At 36.5% G+C, this 20,383-nt stretch overlaps 1 protein-coding gene across 3 annotated transcripts in view; it reads left to right on the forward strand.

Annotated features, from left to right (window-relative positions):
* LOC106080395 (PP2C-like domain-containing protein CG9801) overlaps nucleotides 1-20,383 on the forward strand; it is a 62,339-nt gene that overhangs the window by 10,008 nt on the left and 31,948 nt on the right. For 2 of the 3 annotated variants that reach the window (XM_013241771.2, XM_013241772.2), the window contains exon 2: nucleotides 11,753-11,800. The exons of the other annotated variant lie outside the window; for it this stretch is intronic. The gene's annotated coding sequence lies outside the window, so the exon portion shown is untranslated. The remainder of the gene's footprint in view (nucleotides 1-11,752; nucleotides 11,801-20,383) is intronic. 3 annotated transcript variants of the gene reach the window in all.

Genomic DNA, 20,383 nt, shown 5'->3' on the forward strand with positions numbered 1-20,383 from the left:
AATGTCTAATTGAACCCTGTAGTTATGCCTAATTTTGGCAATTGTATGCATATCTCAGAAGTGGGTGAAATGAATTAAATTAGTTTTAACACTTTTTTTACTATGAGATAAACATTTCCAATCTCAAAATTATTAGCATTTTATATGAAAAAAGGGAATTTATTTAATATTTTACATAGTTACTTTTACTACCACTGTACTGAGAATGCAATACTTTGGCCGGTATTAGTGGGTAGGAGAATTTCAAGTGTGTGACATGCGTTCCAATTCTCATGACGACAGTGAGAGTTGTGAAACGAAACAGCATGTTTGGCGGCTGATGGCTGGGTGCCAGGGCATGGAATAGATGGAATAACAACATAATTCAAGGATAATGCAAAATGTTATGTTTACAATTTGGTTTGTATTCGAGGTGTTCTTCTTGTATGCCTCAGTATGTATATTAGGGTGAATCAAATGTCGATGAAACTTCAAGAAAAATCAAACAACGATGAAGTTTCAGAATTTTCAAAGCAATGTTAGACTAAGGGCCGTAGGTGAGAAAATAAATAGATGTGAGCCCTCAAAGAAGAGACAGAGTTAAAATAAGGATAAAAGAATAGAGTTGGGAGCAAGCGCCTATATACGCATGGTCATATGTGTGTGCATTCTCTGTGAACTCATAGGTGTCCACGTCCACCTATATGTCTTCTTGGTGCGCCTACACACACATGACAGCGTATAAGATTTCATCACATCTGCTGTCGGAACCATTTAAACATTCCGGTAGGCGTTTAAATAATATAACTCAGGTCGTATAAGGATCGCCTGCGAAAGATGAAACCCACACTTGTACTAACTGAGATTTTGTTCGTCCCACCTTGTACATAAAGCGTCTACTGTAATTATTATATGGAATTCCCATTTACGTCGCGTTATGATTTATCGCCCAGCGCCTGGTTGTTAGTTCAGTAATAGTGCTCAATGTCCTTTTATCGAAAGGTCCTCCTATTTTCGACGGCAGAATCTCCCAGTTCGGCATTCAGGTACATATTCCTATCATCGACCCCGGCTGGTTATACCCTCCACTTAGGCTTGCCAGGCCTTCAAAGCATGAAGTCGGGAAATTCTATACTATAAGTCGGGATTCCTCAAAAATTAAAAATCTAAGTGAAAATCCAATTTGTGTTTACAAAACAAATCGGACTTATTTCAGTCGAGCCATGCCATAGATTGGTTTAAAAATGTATGGTACTTAATCCAGTTTATATTTGGAAATGAAAAAAAATATTGATTAAGATTGATTGATAAGAGGGATAGGGTTATAAGGCGTGTTTATTGAAAGGTTTTAGTGTACTGCATGTACCAATTTTCAGCCAAATTAGATCAAAATTGGGGCTTCTAGAGGTTCAAGAAGCCCAATATTGGGATAAGTATATAAAGGGACTATATTAATTCATGGACAGATATGGGATTTAGTGAGTGAGTGTTGGAGGGTATACGTGTACTTTGAGTACCAAATTTCAGCGAAATCGAATCAAAATTGAGACGTCTATGGGATCAGGCAATCAGGGTATCGGTTTATATTGGGACTATATCTATTTATGGACCTATCTAGGTGATATTCGGTGTAGGCATTAAAGAGGTTAAAAATACTTTACATACCAAATTTCGATAGGGCTTATAAAGTCTAGCCCATTTTATATGAGAGCTATATCCAAATCTAAACCCATTTGTCCCATTTGCAATCCCCAGCGAATTGCATTATTATAAAGTATCTTAGCAAAATTTCAAGCGGATGCCTTCATTAGTATATACACTATTATAATTTCGATAGAAGATCGCACAGGTAAATAGGAAATTGGATGAATAACAAACTTTTTGTGCCTTCAAGGCGTAACATCGGGAGAACGGTCTATATGCGGGGCATAACGAAAGTTGGACCTATGTGATCCGTACTTGGCATTGATTTGGAAGTGGCTACTGATCTCAACTTCAACGAAAACGGATGAAAAATACCACCACCCAAAATAAAATAAAACGGGACCAAAACTATATCTGTACTAAGTTTCAGTCCGATACCTCCTATTTGTGTATAAGATTCGTTCAATATTGGTGTTGGCTCCAAAGTAGGGATTTCCTATACTTTTTTCGAATATTAGGGTGTTGAAATAGCCAAAGAAAATCGAGATTATCTCGATCATCTGGCAAGTATACATCCATTATGTTCAGTACATCGGAATACGGTATGCGTAACAAGCAAACCCAGTGACTGGTTGCCGAAAAACCAGCTTGTAAGACAAACAAAGTCAGCGCTTTTTCATGAGTCTGTAGTTTTTGAAATCTGTCCTTAAATCCTAGATCTTGAGAGCCGTCGCGCTGTTCGCATAAATCATGAGTCTTGAGCGGGGCTGCGAAGTGTGAGTCGAGAAAATTAAATTAAAATAAATTATTATAAATAAATTAAATAAATTATCTCCGAACTCCGGACAAAATTGTAAAAACGTTTCAACAAAAAAAATATATTCTAAAAATTTTTATGAATTATAAAAATAAAATTTTGTTATTTTTATTATAAAAACAAAATTTTGTTATTTTTATAATGGACTGTTGTGCCTCACAAAAGTTGCCAGCATCTGTGTACCTAATATAGAAGTTAATTGTAATTTTCATAAAAATTTAATAATTTTTAAATTGGATCGATTAAAATTTAAACCATGTTTTAATTGATAGAACTTTTCAAAAATTTAAATCATTTATTTAAACGGTGATTGATTTTATCATTTCCGTGCAGTTTAAATTACAAAATTAATTGGATCAATTAATTTCGTGACTGAAAACGATTTTTTTTTCTGCGTATGATGTCCTTTAAAAAGCGTCCGTTTTTCGAAGCAAAAAATAAATAAAAATTTAAATTTTTCAATAAACAAAAATTGTGCTGAATTTTACGTGTACCTGATTAGTGATTTATACACAGCATATATGCCATATAGGCGACAAAATTCAAACTGTCTTAACGAAGTTTTTGAAGACAATGTTATGAGAAACGTTTGGACTGCTGGGAATGGGTTAACACAGACATAGGTTTTTTATAAGAGACAGACACAACAACGATTTGTGCGATCAGTTCATCTTTTAAAAATGACAGCGATATATGACTCAGTATGCAGCGTGCTATTTCTTACATCTCGCTGCAGCGGCGATGAATTCGAGGTAGAAATACTACCAAGCACTGAATGGGGGTTGTTTTTCAAAATTATCTATTCAACAGCAGCTTGTGCGTTTTACTCTTGTCTTCAGTGTCTCGCTCTTCAGTAGACTTGAAAAACAACAACCTGTGGGTTCAGCGAAAACAGTCACCAATGTCGGTCGGTATCCAAACTTTTTGTTGATACATTTTGAAAGTCAGCCTTTCTTATCTGAAATCAGTCTCAGTGCCCAAGACCTTCCACAGTCTGCCTTGGGCATATGTAGTAGACAGAATAGAAGTGTGGTTGTACTCGTCCTCCTTAAGCATGCCGAGCTCACTTAACCTGAGCGCAACATTTGCGGCATAGTTCCCAATACAGACCCTAGTAGGCTGCTTTTCGGCGTCATTTTTACTCTGTATTCCTTTTTCAGTTTCCAATCGAAAACCACACCTACCTCTTTCATCTCCTTCGACAACTGCAGAGTGATCCCGTATCATTTGTTTCCAATTGCAAAACACCAGCTACGTATTCCTTTGATTTGTCATCAACTCATTACTCGTAGCCTATTTCGACAGCCTGCTCAATGACGTTTCCATGATTTCACTGTTCGCCAATAGAAACTTCCAGCACGACATCGTCCGCATGTCCGGTTTATTAAAAGAACTTATCGGAAATTTTAGTTTTGGGTCCAGTATCAAGGGAACGCCCCAACCCAAAAATCCCCCAAAAGGGACGCGATTCTACAACACATCACCGATACACTTACAATCTCCTAATACAGAAAGGGTTTACAGAATATTCATCTCGGTACGACTTTATTATATCAGCCAAAAATAGTCCCTGGTGGACCCCCGCCACCAATTGCAGATGAGGAAAAAGACCTAAATAGTTAAACGAGAGATACTCAGGCCCAATTAAAAACTGGATGATGCAGTAAAATAAATTCGTTTCTCTTCAAGTTAGACGATACTATCCCTGATATCTACACTGCATGCAACGCATGCCCGTAGAACTAAGAAATGTAACTGCAAAATCACTTTGAACCGATCCCATATAATTAGGCGGATTCCTGAACCTAAATGTGGAGACGATAGCAGGGTCTAACTTATCTCAGAACGAATTAATTTGCCCAGTAACAGTGAACGTGGCTACAACAACCATAAAAAAGTGGACTTAAATGGTAGAAATTTGGGAGCAGAGTACGAATCTTATTGAAAATTAGGGACAGTATCAAAAACAGGACCTTTGTAGGAGTTCATTATAGCCATAGACAGTTGAGCAAGGCAACCCATTGCAATTTAATGGTGATGCAGAAATCGGTCGGCAATGAATATTTTTTATGTTGCAAATGAAATGACAAAGACAGTGGGGGATACAAAAGCATATTTTGAAGGAATGGACTACAGCCTAATATTAATAAAGCATTTGGTTGTGAAACGAAATGTTGAAAAAAAATGTTAAAAAAAATTTCTTAAATAGAAAAAAATCGTTGATTTATCGAATCAATGCCCAAGAAATCTTACTTAAATAAGAAATTCATAAGCAATTTTTTAAACTTGTTCCAAATTTGTAATTTCGAAACAGTTTCCCCTATTCAACACACAATAATATTTGGGTATGTACATCTATACGTATAAAACGTAACAACAAATCATCATGAGTAAAAATACAATAAAAACTAACAAACAAAAATCGATGAAAATGTATAAAAAGTGAATTGGAAAGAAAAAAAGTGCAAACTGGCTAGCCAAACTGCCGGCAAAGCCCAACTTTTCTGAAAAGGAAAACAAAACGAAGGACAGGAAAAGGAAATGCGCAAAAGCACATACAAAAATATACCTCGTAGATATCCTTATAATACGTTGCAAAACTTTTGCGAAGCAAATCAATTTTCTATTACGAAAAGTCCCATTAAATTGAGTTCTTCATTATAAGTAAACTAAAACGCAATGTCAGAGGAAGCAATTTAAAATTTATTTTTATCCCCATCAATTTGTAACAAATGCAATTTTCTAAAAGCCTTTTACACGCCTCAAAATGTGTTTATTTTTCTATGCTGTTAGCCTAGCCTTTTGTATAAATATTGTCATGGCCATAACTGAGATGTCTCGAACAGACCTGGGATTTCTCGAACAAAGCTGGCCAATATTAGGCCCACCGCAAGAAAAAACGTATAAATATCCATTTTATTGCATCCGCTCCATTTGAAGGTCTGATTGTTAGGAATATCCAAAAAATGTTACCAAGTCATTTAAGAAAGGAAATTCCTAACATAAAAATAAATGTGGGACAACTCTTTTCACAGTGAGGAAAATAAAGTTATTCCTGCAAAATTGTCATTTCCATTAAAATCCTCCCCCATATAAAATATCCCCATTGTTGGCCATTGGAATCACAACCCCGTGTTCGTTATTGAAACCCGAGGAAACCTTTGTTCCATTTGTAAGTGGGGTGCCATTTGTTTTTATTATTTTTATTATCCTTTGTTTGAGAAGAGCCGACGAACCGGCAAACTTTAAGTTCTTCTCATATTACATTCTGTTCATTTATTTTGCTTGTCCGGTCATTCATGTCCGAGTGAGTTTCTTTGTCTGCCTTTGCAAATTGATGTGGAGATTTTATTGTCATGTTTTTATTATTTATCATCTTTGTTGGGGTTAACATACTTTTTCATTATAACTCCAATGTTATCCTTTGCTCCTACGCACAGTCAATGTCCTCATACAGAGATTTGAGATTGTGGTGGAGACAGGGCGTAGTGTTAATGGAAATGCAAATATGCTTGCTGGTCTAAATACTCACGTACTACAGGCAGACAACATTATTTGAATGTCAATTGTTTCTTTATGATAAAGAAAGAGACTAGAGAAGTTTCAATAGTTCTGATTTAATAAGTATGGATTGTCTGGAAAAGGCTTTATATAAAAAGGAAAATTTAATTTATTTGTTAAAATTATAAAACAAAATACCTTCCACAAAATCTGAATTATATAATTTCAAAAAAAAAAAACTCCCTCCCAGCTAACTAAATTTTCCGATTTCGGTCCGACAAACGGATGAATCATCCGATATTGGATCCGATGTCTTACCGACATCGTAACTAAAAGCTAGAGCAGTGGTTGTCATTGCCACGGCTGAGGGAAATCTGATGTATTTACCGCCGTATCGTACCGATATTGGAGCAAAAACCCAGGAAAATTTGGATGGGAAATTTTACGTCGTACCGAATTGGGACCGAATTCGTAGATCATTTCGGGTCAATTTCTGTACGAGTGTCTTACAATCTGCGAACGCTTTCGCCGACGAATCGGACCGATTTCTTGACAAATGTCTTACAACTGGTCAAACAAAACAAAAATTCCAAGGCAGCAGTTACCGGCACCAAACGCAATTCCAAAAAAAAAAAAAAAACAATAACAAAATATCCCCCCTCCACCACTTGTGTACATTGCAAACACATGGTAAGGAAATGATGCTATGCAAAAATAGCCAGTAAGGAAAGGCAAAAGCCGGGCGGAGCCGACTATATATTACCGTACACCACCGAGTCTACGTGATACTTTTAATATATAACACTTATATCCAAATCTGGTCAGACTTTAATTTTGCATACCTATTGAAATATCGAATAGAACCTTCTACGATTTTCTTACGATGGTACGAAAATTGTTGCTTCTATAGCCTTAAAAGTCGAAACGCATAAAAAATATATAGCCTGGACTTGAATTGGACAGCATTCATTGATATGGGAGAAGTTTGTGCTTATGTTTTAGTTTGTTTTATCTAGACTCTATCAATCAAATACGCTAACGGATTTTCCTTAAATTTTCACAGAAGAGTTTGAGCTTTCAGTGACATGGTCCCTTCAGTATTCTTCAGTCAGGCGCTCAGCGTCATAGGCGGACAAGCTTACCTATGCATAGCGAATAATTGGTGGTTCAAGACCCAAAATCATATTGAATTTATTCTAAGTAACTCAAATTAAAAGTTATAACTTTCCAATTGTATACTGGGTAACTAATTTCTTACTCTTTTACGGTTGCATTTTAATTTATGATTCATTTTCACCTTTTATTCGATTATGACAAAAATTTAAATTAAACCTAACAATGAAGAACCTTTGGGTTGTACAATTTCAATGGAGTATTAACAGCGAAGGTGGCAGTGGGGTGATTAGAGTTCATTGATACTGTCTACCAGACGTCGGCTAAATGTCTGTTGTTTTTGTTGTGGGGGTTTGTTCTTTGTTTGGCTGGTGTATGAATTTGTTGCATGGTTAGCTTTATTGTTTTTGGTGTTGCTCAGCCCGCTGCCACCCGATCTCCTGAGACAATGTTGCAACGTTACAACCACGGCTGATTAGTCATTTCGATAGAATTCACAACTTCTGGGCCACTGCGCCGGAAAGCTCGAATATGAATGGCTCCTCTTGTTTAGTGACTAATTGAAATATCTCTCCAACCAAAAACCTCAGAAAGCACCTAACACCCAACACCACCCATTCAGCCAGACGCTCAGCGGTGAGTTTGTAATTTGTGGCCAAAACGAACAGTTGTGGCTAGCGGTGTGTAACTTGATTTGGCCCATAACGTGGTGTGGGGGAAGCCAGAGGTATGTGTCACATGCCCATGAGGAAATCATTTATTCTTTCACTCCTTCCACATATGATGACGTTTCATGCATATGTTCGTATCTTCGACATACTAGTTGGGTATCTGTCTACATACATGGTTATGTCTTGAATTTTTGCGGCATGCCCTTTAAAGGTGAACATCGTGAAATGGTTTCCATTCCATTATTTTCTTCCACAGTTTATTTGCTTTGCTTTGTCTATTGTTTCATGTAAAAAACATATTTTATTTACATTTTTTGGTTTTTTCCTATTCTCTTCTGTTCTTTGTTTACATTTCTGCTTCGTTTGGAGCCACGTTAACTTGGGGACATGGCCATAATTGTAAGTAGTTGTGGGGCATATCGGAAGCGATGGTATCTTCAGCGGGTGTAGCATTTGTATATTCCAAGCACGACAATGTGATTGTCATTCATTTTCTTTAAGTTTTCTCTCTCTCTACTCTCAGAATGTTTTGTTATTTTATAAATACGGGTATATGTATACTTAAATGGAGAGAAAAAAACTCATTTGCATATTTTGACGCTGTCACTGGGAGGCATTAAGCCCAAGTTGGATCACTTAAATAGAATGGTTCCATGAATGACTTTTTATTGAAAATTTTTTACTGGATATAAAGAAAATGCAACAATGGAAAAGAGAGTAGAGTAGAGTATAGTAATGAAGCGTAGAGTAGAGTAGAGTAGAGTACAGTAATGAAGCGTAGAGTAGAATAGAGTAGAGTAGAGTAGAGTAGAGGAGAGTAAAGTAGAGTGGAGTAGAGTGAAGTAGAGTGGAGTAGAGTAGAGTAAAATAGAGTAGAGAAGCGGAGAGTAGAGTAGAGAAGCTTAGAGTAGAGTAGAGTATAGAAGATGGATAAGAAGGATTTAAATGATAGATTAATAAATCCTTAAGACGTTGAAAGTTAGGAAATCGAGGGTATACTAATATCTTCATTCTGTTTGTAACACGTCGAAATATGCGTCTGAGACTCCATAAAGCATATATATTCGTGATCGTCATGTAATTTCAAGTCGATCTAGCCATGTCCGTCCGTCTGTCTGTCGAAAGCACGCTAACTTTCGAAGGCGCTTGAAATTTTGCACAAATACTTTCTATTAGTAAAGGTCGGTTCGGATTGTAAATGGCCCAAATCGGTCCATGTTTTGATATGGCTGCCATATAAACCGATCTTGGGTCTTGATTTCTTGAGCCTCTAGAGGGCGCAATTCTCGTCCGATTTGACTGAAATTTTGCAAGTGGTGTTTTTGTATCACTTTTAATAACTGTGTTAAGTATGATTCAAATCGGTTCATAATCTGGTATAGATGTCATATAAACCGATCATGGAAATTGACTTCTTGAGCCAATAGAGCGCACAATTCTCATCCGATTTGGCTGAAATTTAGCATGAGGTGTTTTGTTATGACTTCCAATGACTGTATATAGCGCATAGAACTTGACAAATGCGATCCATGGTGGAGGGTATTAAAGATTCGGCCCGGCCGAACTTAGCATGCTCTTACTTGTTTTTTTTTTAGGTTAAGATGCTCAGTTTATAAAAGAATTTTTCAAAAAATCATTATTGGACTGCCATCTTTGAAGTAAACTAAAAATCGAACAACGATTATAATTTGAAACGGATGGTCACGTCCGTTAGTAAATTTAATTTAAAACTCGTTTTCATTGCTAAAATCCTACGAATAAGGAATAATCTTTTCGGCCAACTTTTTTTTCAGTATGGTGAAGCACAGCCAAACAGTTCGAAGCCATCACTACAACTTCCAACAGATGCACAGAATCATGTGTACCACGGAAGTAGTGTAATTGCCACAGAAAAAAAGTCTGTCACACACAAACCAATGCATTGGGAAAAAACACGTGCATTGGGAAAAAGTACAGCTAATAGACAGGGTTGTCGAGCGTGGTTAATGTGGTAATTGTATCATAGATGCGTTTTCGCAATTAATACGATTCAAATACAACGCATGGCCCTTGAAGTAATCACACATAATATGGTTGAAAAGTCTTCTAACGAAAGACGAAACGCGTCCCATAGTGGTTGGTGTGTGTTGCTATCTTTGGCTTCCCTTTTCCATTTGCATCTTCGATCATTTAGCTCGCCTCGAAAGAGAAATAAACAAAAGATTTAATTGTTCCTTCATATTGGTTAAGATCAAGTTTTAGGTTCAAGTGAGTTTGAAACAATGGCGTTGGCTCACGTGAGACTAAACCCAAGTAATTTATTGTTGTGTGAAGAGAAATTTGTTTGTTTATTTATAAAAAAATTCTATCATAAAAAATTATTACCTTAATTGCCCTAATTTGAAATAGCTTCTTATGAGTTCTTTCACCTTGTCGCCTTGCCTTCTTTTTATACCCTCCACCATAAGATGGGGGTATACTAATTTCGTCATTCTGATTGTAACTACTCGAAATATTCGTCTGAGACCCCATAAAGTATATATATTCTTGATTGTCGTGAAATTTTATGTCGATCTAGCCATGTCCGTCCGTCTGTCCGTCCGTCTGTCTGTCGAAAGCACGCTAACTTCCGAAGGAGTAGAGCTAGCGGCTTGAAATTTTGCACAAATACTTCTTATTAGTGTAGGTCGGTTGGTATTGTAAATGGGCCATATCGGTCCATGTTCTGATATAGCTGCCATATAAACCGATCTTGGGTCTTGACTTCTTGAGCCTCTAGAGTGCGCAATTCTTATCCGATTGGGATGAAATTTTGCACGACGTGTTTTGTTATGACATCCAACAACTGTGCTAAGTATGGTTCAAATTGGTCCATAACCTGATATAGCTGCCATATAAACCGATCTTGGGTCTTGACTTCTTGAGCCTCTAGAGTGCGCAATTCTTATCCGATTAGAATGAAATTTTGCACGACGTGTTTTGTTATTATATCGAACAACTGTGCCAAGTATGGTTTAAATCGGTCCATAACCTGATATAGCTGCCATATACACCGATCTGGGGTTTTGACTTCTTGAGCCTCTAGAGTGCGCAATTCTTATCCGATTGGAATGAAATTTTGCACGACGTGTTTTGTTACGATATCCAATAACTGTGCTAAGTATGGTTCAAATCGGTCCATAACCTGATATAGCTGCCATATAAACCGATCTGGGATATTCACTTCTTGAGCCTCTAGAGGTCGCAATTATTATTTGGTTTGCCTGCAATTCTCGGATTCTCTCATGACCATCAACATACGTGTTTATTATGGTCTGAATCGGTATATAGCCCGATACAGCTCCCATATAAATCGATCTATCTATTTTACTTCTTGAGCCCACAAAGGGCGCAATTCTTATTCGAATTGGCTGACATTTTACACAGGTCTCCAACATATAATTTAATATCTTGATATCGCTCTAATAGCAGAGCAAATCTTTTCTTAATTCCTTTTTTTGCCTAAAAAGAGATGCCGGGAAAAGAACTCGACAAATGCGATCCATTGTGGAGGGTATATAAGATTCGGCCCGGCCGAACTTAGCACGCTTTTACTTGTTTAATATTATATTCGTCTCTGTAATTTGAGCAAATCAGTGAATCACAAAAACATTTGTAAGTTGTGGCTTGAACATTTATTAGCAATTGCAGTAGTAGAGCACTATCACATTTCTACCTTACCCGTTGCAAGGGGAGAAAGAAGAAATTTTATTTGAATAGCATTCACTTTTCGGTCATAGGTGTGCATGTGCACAATTTAAAAATAGAATGTAAGCAGGTATTATTAGCATTTGTCATGCAAATTATTTGCAAACTAAAATATTTAGAAACATTTTTTAAGCCATACAATAATAAAAGAAGAAAAATTAAATATATATAAAAAATATATATAAAAATATCAAATTTGTTAAAAAATAAACAATTATAAAAAATATATATAAATTGAAAACAAAAGCTATATTTTATTCAAACCATAAAATTAAAATGAAGTTACCGTCATTTATTTCAGATTAAAATCCTGGACTTAGAATAAGGAAACAAATTTGCATTGTCGTTGGTAAGTTTCATAAAACCTATACAATAACCATTTAAACATTCCCATTCCACTGATATACCATCATAACTTTTTATTGATGGTCATCAGTCAGTCATAAGGAAGAGATAATTTGAAATGCATTTGAGAAGAGCTTATTTTATGCATACACACGTGAGCGCATTTATAATTAGTGTAATTTTCTTTAATGACTTTAAGCAAATTGTGCTTGTTACAATTTTTCATTTTAAAAAATGTATAACGTAGATTTCTTAAAAATGTAAAATATTTTGTGGAGTTTTTAGAGAGCTCGATATACATATTTACACATTAATACAATGAAATTATAAATTCAAGATATTTTTCCTGAGCGAGGTATTTTTGAAAGGATTTCGAGCCAAAAAAAGTAAAAACGCAAAATAACGACACCGTCTTTAAGTATATACTAGGTTAGGTTGAAAATAGGGTGCAGATATTAATCCGCCCCATGCCACTACGGACATACACCTAAACCAGTAATCGGCTTGTTGTGCGTTCTAAAAACTAAATAGTAACCACGAAAAAAAAAAATTTAAGTTAGGAATTCCGCCCTAGGTTAGGTTAAGTTAGGTTGAAAAGAGGATGCAGATATTATTCCGCCCATGCCACTATGAACATTCACCTAAGCCAGTAATCGGTTTGTTGTGCGCTCTAAAAACTAAAAAGTAACATCTAAAGAGAAAATTTTTAATTAAGAATTCCGTGCTACTTACAAAATCCTTAATTGTTTTTAATACCACTCCCCTAAGTTGGTTCATGTCTGGTATTGTGTCTCCACCTAAGTGCCGGTTTCTGTTAGACCCGAAAGCCGGGCAATGGCAAAGGAAATGCTCCAAAGTCTCATCATCTTTCCCGCATGCCCTACACGTGTTATCACTTGCCGCACTGATTTTACATAAGTGAGCTCGTAGTCCTGTGTGTCCCGTCTTCTCACGATCTGGATCCCGCCATAGGGTTTCGCCGTGCTAACGACCCTTTCGCTGTACCACAATATTGCATGCGCATTCGTCGCTCACTACCTTAACTCGGACTGCGTCCACCCGAAAGGCTTCGGTTTAACCAAGTTTATTGACGGCAGTCCTCTGGCCTCCACCGCCAAATCGTTTGCCCTTTCATTTCCCCTTACTCCATTATGGCCCGGCACCCAAACGATGCGGATTTTGCCATCCTCAGAGAAGGGATTAAAATCCTTCTTACTACTCCCTTAAGTTGGTTCATGTTTGGTAGCGTGTCCCCAACTAAGTACCGGTGTCTGTTAGCCGCGATAGCCGGGCAATGACATAGGAAATGCTCTAATGGACGCAATCCTTCACATTGAATCTCAAATAACAACCAATTTCTTCTATTTTCAGCTTAAACTGGCAGACTTTGATTCTGCTTTCATTTAGAATATAGATAAAAAACCCATTTCAAAAAGTTAAGGCAAAATGTGGTGTGCTATAAATGTAGTGGGCATGCTGACCAAAGATTAATTATCAGACCTAAAACATTTTATGCTTCCTCCTACTCACTTATAAGTGAGATGTGCAATGGTAGTAGCATGCCTCTTAGAAACCAACATTGGATCAAATCAGGGTATCTGTCGTCGAGCGCAATGAGGAAAGAAACCACCAACCGCCAACATCTCTACTCAAAAAGAACAGCTAGCATCAGCAATACAAATAATAGTCAAAACCTGCTACCTGGCAATTTTTGATTGCCAAAGTGTAAACTTTCATGTGTGTGTATTGCAGCATGCACATTTATCGGCATGCCGTCCGTTCATTCATCTGTTTTTGCACTTCTTTTTATTTTGGTTGTATTATTTTGTTGTTGGATTTCTTTGTCCAACTGAAACCAATAGCCTTTGAATTTGCTTCTATTTAGAATAAAAAGCAAAATAAAAACCCAAAAAGGCAAAAAGTGATGCGCTATAAATGCATTGGTCAAATATTTAAGGATGCTACTATTTACTTATTTTTTTTTAATAGGATACAATGTTCTCTTTACCCAAGACCAGTTTCTTAACCTTCAACGTTATTTTGAGCTCGGTTAAAAGATTTACAGCGTTATTCACGAAACTTAATGTGGATTTCAGATATGTTTATTTATTTTTATTTTAAGGCTTCATTAATTTTGTCAATAAGGCTGTTATAATAAGACACAAACTTAAACTATTATACCACCATTTTATTTAACTATTCCGTAATGTCAAGAACAAAATTTTAACAAGGAAATGTTTCCAAAAAAAAATTAGAAAATTGGGCATCTCCAATTTATGTTCTTTACACTGTACTTTGGGCCCAATGACCAGTTTCAGGAGCAAAAATCCGTGTTTGAACTTAACAATCTCCATGACTTATGACTGACTGAATATTACAGTTTCTGTTTGAAACGTAGTAATCAGATCGGGTAATCATTGCTTCTAGGGTCTCAAAAAGTGTAATCCGAGGAATCGGTTGTGGGTTTTATCTATTTATGGACCTATTTGGGTGATTATAGGAGGGCATAAGTGCTTCACGTACCAAATTTTAGCTATATCGAACGAATCCATCTATTTCAAGCGGATATCTTTCGTACAATATCATGGTTTTAACTAATTGACGGACGGATCGGATCAGGATCGACACTGAATATCAAGACGATTAAGAATGTACAATATATTCTGTATATGGTTGGAGAGCAATATATGGAGATATGTATATGGTTGTAGATCAATGACAAGTATACCCTCATACTATTGGGTTGCCCAAAAAGTAATTGCGGATTTTTCATATAGTCGGCGTTGACAAATTTTTTCACAGCTTGTGACTCTGTAATTGTATTCTTTCTTCTGTCACTTATCAGCTGTTACTTTTAGCTTGCTTTAGAAAAAAAGTGTAAAATATATAAATATACTTTATATTTGATTAAAGTTCATTCTAAGTTTTATTAAAAATGCATTTACTTCCTTTTGAAAAATCCGCAATTACTTTTTGGGCAACCCAATATAATGGTAGTTATAATAAATACATGAAAAATAAATGCGAATCGGCATTAGTAGAAAATTCAACTCCCACCGATAAAAGCAGCCCTCACAGTTTTTGATACCCTCACAGTTTCTGGTTTAAAATTGTAGAGTTGTAGCTGTTTCCTAAAACAGGTCATTGGGTCCATAGTGCACTGGTCAACAAAATGGCAAAGTTTGGCGTTTCCCTAAGATTCTTAGAGTTTGTTTTCTTACAAATCTTGTTGTTTAGATATAGCTTAATACTATGTTCAGACCAAAGCTGTTTTGAGCAAACGAATCGTTTTCCCTTTAGAATGCTTTGAAAACGACTCATTTTCCTTTACAATTTGTAAGGGCAAAACGACTCGTTTACCACAAAAACGAGTCATTCAAAGCATGTGAGCCTAAATAAGTACCTAAACTGTGCCAAATAAACACAGCCCTGAATTATTTCAAAATATAAAAATCTAATTTCTTCTAAAAAAATTATAAAACAAAAAACGTTTTGCAGCAGAAGCAAGAGACAATTAATCTTAACAATAGTGTATTATAATATTTGTGTTGAAATGATGAAAAATCCAATTTCCAAAACAACTCAACTGATGTGAACGGTTGAGAAGTCTTTCTAAAACCACATAAGCAAAACGAGTCAATGTTGAGATGGCATAAGGCCATAATTTACAATTTTACACAGATTTTCTTTTTTTTTGGAAACCAAAAAAAATTATATCGGAATTTGTCAAAATTTCGTATTAGCATCTTCGACAACGTCATCAGAACAAGCCATGGTTTCTTCATATTATGTCAGAAATCCGTGGCATGTCTATATTTACTTTCCAGTGGAAAAAAGTACCAAAGACACTCATGATTTGATTTGCAAATAATTGTTGTCCAAGTATTTTCATATGGAAAATTCGTCTCCAAGGTGGCGTATTATGTATGACGTGTTTGGACATAATTATCAAATAGTATTAATACGCCCATATCCAATAATTTAATAAAAAAAAATATAAATGATTTGTGCTGTTTCTTCAAACTCACATGCGAACTATCCAGGCGTAAAGAAGTTCGAATGATTCGGTTAGCTGGCCAATCGATCACACACCGAAGCGAGTTTCTGGAGAGGTCCGTATTTCTGACAAACTATCTTATGTCAGGAATATGAAGACATATATGTGAAGAACACACACGGGGAGGTATGGAATGAACATCGTGTTGTGTTTCATATTTCAAGACAAAGGTTGAATACTATTTTCAGATCCCAGCTCATATATGTGAGATATGTTGTATAGCAGGATGTACAAGTACATATGTACATTGAATGGTTAATAAGAAGATGAAAGGAGCAAATGACCTTATACAGATTTGATATAGGAGGCCACCGCAGCGCAGCGGTTAGCATGTCAGCCTATTACGCTGAATACCTTGTTTCGAATTCTGGCAAGAACATCACAAAAAATGTTCAGCGGTGTTTATTCTATTCAAATGCTGGCGACATTTATGAGAAACTAAGCCATTTGAAAAAAAATGTATGGCAGCCATGCAAAAACTTCTCCTCAAAGAGGTGTCGCACTGCGGCACGCCGTTCGGACTCGGCTATAAAAAGTAGGCCCCTTATCATTGAGCTTAAACTTGAATCGGACGGCACTCATTGAAGTGTGAGAAGTTTTCCTCTGTTCGTTAATGGAATGTTCATGAGCAAATATGTATGCAGATATATTAAAAGGTGTTTGGTCATCTGGCAGTTGCTTTTTCAACCTCCTGGCTCCTTTTGTGTTTTTTTTTTTTTGAGGGAAGCCTTTCATGGTAAATGCTTTGTCAAGTTCCTTGAGACGATTCATAACTAGAAACACTACATGGAGGTCGCCCTTGCTACAGTAGCAATTTGTTTTTTAATTTTAATTTTTAAAAAGAAATTAAAAAAAGTTTAGTATATGAAAAAATCTCTTCATTTCCTAAACCACTATATTTTTACAACAAAAATGATAGTTTTCTAATATTTTATGACCATTTAGCGAAGAAAAGTGGATTTTATTGACTTTGGCATAAAATCGCACCTGCTGTCAAAAAATTGCCAAATTTCGAGAAGCCAATTTTCCTCCAAAACCTGACTTTCTATGACGGGAAAATTTATTTAGCTAGTTTCATTCGGCCACTTTAGGCCAATCCAAATTTCATTAGGATACCTCTTTTCTAAGTCGAGGAAGAATTTTTCTAAGACAGCTCTATTCTTGAGTATTTTTCTACCCGTTCGTCGTTAATATCCGTTATATCTTTAAGGTTTAATTTCAGGTATTTTGTTTGAAATCCTTGAAAGAAGGCTACTTCAAGAAATTCGTGCATCAGTCTCATTAACGGGTTTTGTGTACCTACTAGGAACTATAAGCGTTTACTAGTAGAACTACTATGAGTACGTGTACAAAAATTACTGCTTTTGGCAACCAATACGTGCCAGACATGTCCCAAGAAATGACCATGACAGTACATTCACCTAACAAACTCATGCAAAAGCCATTTTGCAGTAGTCAATATGAATTTTTCCTTTCAGTTCAGCTCTTTTCCGTACGTTGCAAGGGAATATCAAATTGAATGAATAGCAAATTTCTGTATGCCAAAAACAAAAAAATTGAGAAAATTATTTTTATTTTGCGTGCCCTAAACTAGGTTGAATTTTAGTGGCAATTCGTGCCTTTGGAAGCCTATTGTGTTTGTTGCCTGTTTTTTGTAATGTTTTAACATGGTCGGAAAGACGACATCATTGCAGAGAACTACACTGCAAACGTTTAGAAAATTCTCCAATGAGAGAATATTTTGCAAACACAAAATATTTGAAAAAAAAAAACATTGAAACCGTTTCCAATGATTAAGGATTGTTTTATGGCATTAACTAAAATAGATGGTATTCGACTCCACTTGTCTTGACCTTGTCTTGTCCAACCCATACTTGACATAGATTTTAGAGCTTAGAGCAGAGATCTACAAGCATGAATTTATATAATTCATATAAAAAACGATCTGTGACAATAACATGATCGAAAACAATGACAATTCATATATTGTTAATTCAAATATTGATGTTGAAAAATATTCTAATAATGTTCTACCATTTTTTGTTCAGTGTATAATTTACTCCGGCATTAATAGCTATTGCTGCTGTTTTATGTCCGTTTGCTAAAACGGTTTGCCCGTTTTACTGTTTTTTTTTAATATTCTACACTAAGGATTTCGGTCAATAAGAGAAACCAAAAATGATACATGTGTGTCGATTAAACGACAGTATTTTAAACTATAATTGCATACATGTGTATGTAAATCCATATGATTATATAAATGTGGCCCGCATATGTAGTCATGCACTCAAACAATTGACCCAGTTGTTTGGTTTTTTCTAAGATTTCCATTCTTTTGTTTTCAAATCGAAAACAATGACAAACACACTCGTTTGATGGTACATATTGCAAAATGTTAAAAGTGAATTTTTATGTAATTTCTGTGTTCGATTTCATGCAGTTTTTTGTTGTGATTTTTTTTTTGGACACAATCTTAAAGAATCAAAAGTAGGCCAAACAGACTTTGGTAACATGTTTTTTGCTTTAGATACATTTCTTCCAGGAAACAATTTTACTTTTGAAAAGCACTCAAGAAGAAAGTGTTTTTCGAAGGAAAGCAATACGTTTTATGTTGTGGATGCAATAAAATTATTTGAAAGCCATTTGGTTAAGAAAAAATACTTAGATGGAATGTATTTGTATTACAATAGATGGATACAAAGTAATATAAGCACAAAAATTTAAAACATTTCCTATATAGCTGAAATTTTGCACAATGACTTCTATTTGATAACCAACATCCTCACCAAGTTAGGACCAAATCGGTCCATAACATTTTATAGTTTTCGTATAAAACTAATTCGAAGGCCTACACCCATAGGAAAAATCAATTACGGCGTTGTCAAATCTAAATCGCCACACAGATGTTATCAGATCGACCACAAATGTTCATAAATCAAACACATTAGACCAAACCTACATATGTTTTACATTTTGAAAGAGTCATTACACATTTTGTAGGAATGACGAAATTGACAACGCTCAACCCCACAACGTTGTCAAAAATTTCAACAACTCCAAATCATGTAACAACGGTGCATAATTAAGCAAAGTCCCTTTTCTACCACAGTGGGAGGTGCAAATCTTTTTTGATTTAGTATCTGATTTATGGCTTCTAACATTCATGCTAGGTTAGGTTAGGTTGAAAAGAGGGTGCAGATATTAATCCGCCCCATGCCACTATGGACATACACCTAAGCCAGTAATCGGCTTGTTGTGCGCTCTAAAAACTATAAAGTAACATCTTAAAAGAAAATTTTAAGTTAGGAATTCCGTGCTACTTACAAAATCCTTAATTGTTTTCAATACCACTGCCCTAAGTTGGTTCATGTATGGTATTGTGTATCCACCTAAGTGCCGTTATCTATTAGACGCGAAAGCCGGGCAATGACAAGGGAAATGCTCCAACGTCTCATCATCTTCCCCGCATGTCTTACACTTGCCGCACCGATTTTACATAAGTGAGCTCGTAGTCTTATGTGTCCCGTTATGATACCAATAGCTATACTGACCTTCTCCTTGCTTCCTTAGAGTAATAGCCTCGTCTTCTCACGATCTGGATCCCCCCATAGGATTTTCGGCGTCTTTCCGACCGTTTTGCTGTTTCACAATATTGCATGCGCATTCGTCGACCACTCCCTTAACTCGGGCTGCGTCGATTCGAAAGGATTCGGGCTAACCAAGTTTATTGACGGAAGTCCTCTGGCCTTCACCGCCAAATTGTCTGCCCTTTCATTTCCCCTTACTCCGTTATGGCCCGGCACCCAAACGATGCGGGTTTTGCCATCCTCAGAGAAAGCGTTAATTTCCTTCTTACACTGCAAGACTATTCGTTACCTTACCGTCCTGGTTGTTATTGCCCTTATGGCAATTTTGTTGTCGTTAAAGATGTTCACATTCGGCGTCCTCGCGTTAGCAATACACCACTTCACGCATTCCGTGATCGTCCGGATCTTCGCCTGCAGGACCGCATTATGGTCAGGCAGTCTAAAACAGATCTCAGTCCTTGGGTTCTCAATGTAAACCTCAAGGCCCACTTTGTCCTCTAGCTTTGATCCATCCGTGTAACATGATTTTCCACATAGCTATAGTAGGGTTCCGCCAATCCAAGTCTGTGCCGATGTCAGCAGTGCCTCGCACTCGATTTCAAGGTTCATCTCAGGTATCCGATCGGAAACCTCTCCCCTTCCTTCCAGATTTCCTATTGTCGCTTCGATCATACCGCGATGGTATGAGCTTCTCCCATCCTCAATCCATTCTCCCATCGCCTTTAGTCTCGTAGCCACAGTGGCTGCCTCACACTTAATCTGTATGTCAATGGGTCGGATATCTAGAATAGTCTTCAGTGCCCTAGTGGGTGTGGTCCTCATCGCTCCGCCTATGCCAAGACAACATGTTCTCTGAACCTGTTGTATGGTTCTTATGTTACACTGTAGAGCCAGTGGACTATCCTCGGATTCAGGCCCCATTTCGGCCCGTCTACATAGTGCC

The sequence above is a fragment of the Stomoxys calcitrans genome, chromosome 2 (assembly GCF_963082655.1).
Source record: "Stomoxys calcitrans chromosome 2, idStoCalc2.1, whole genome shotgun sequence".
Taxonomy (NCBI): Eukaryota; Metazoa; Arthropoda; class Insecta; order Diptera; family Muscidae; genus Stomoxys; species Stomoxys calcitrans.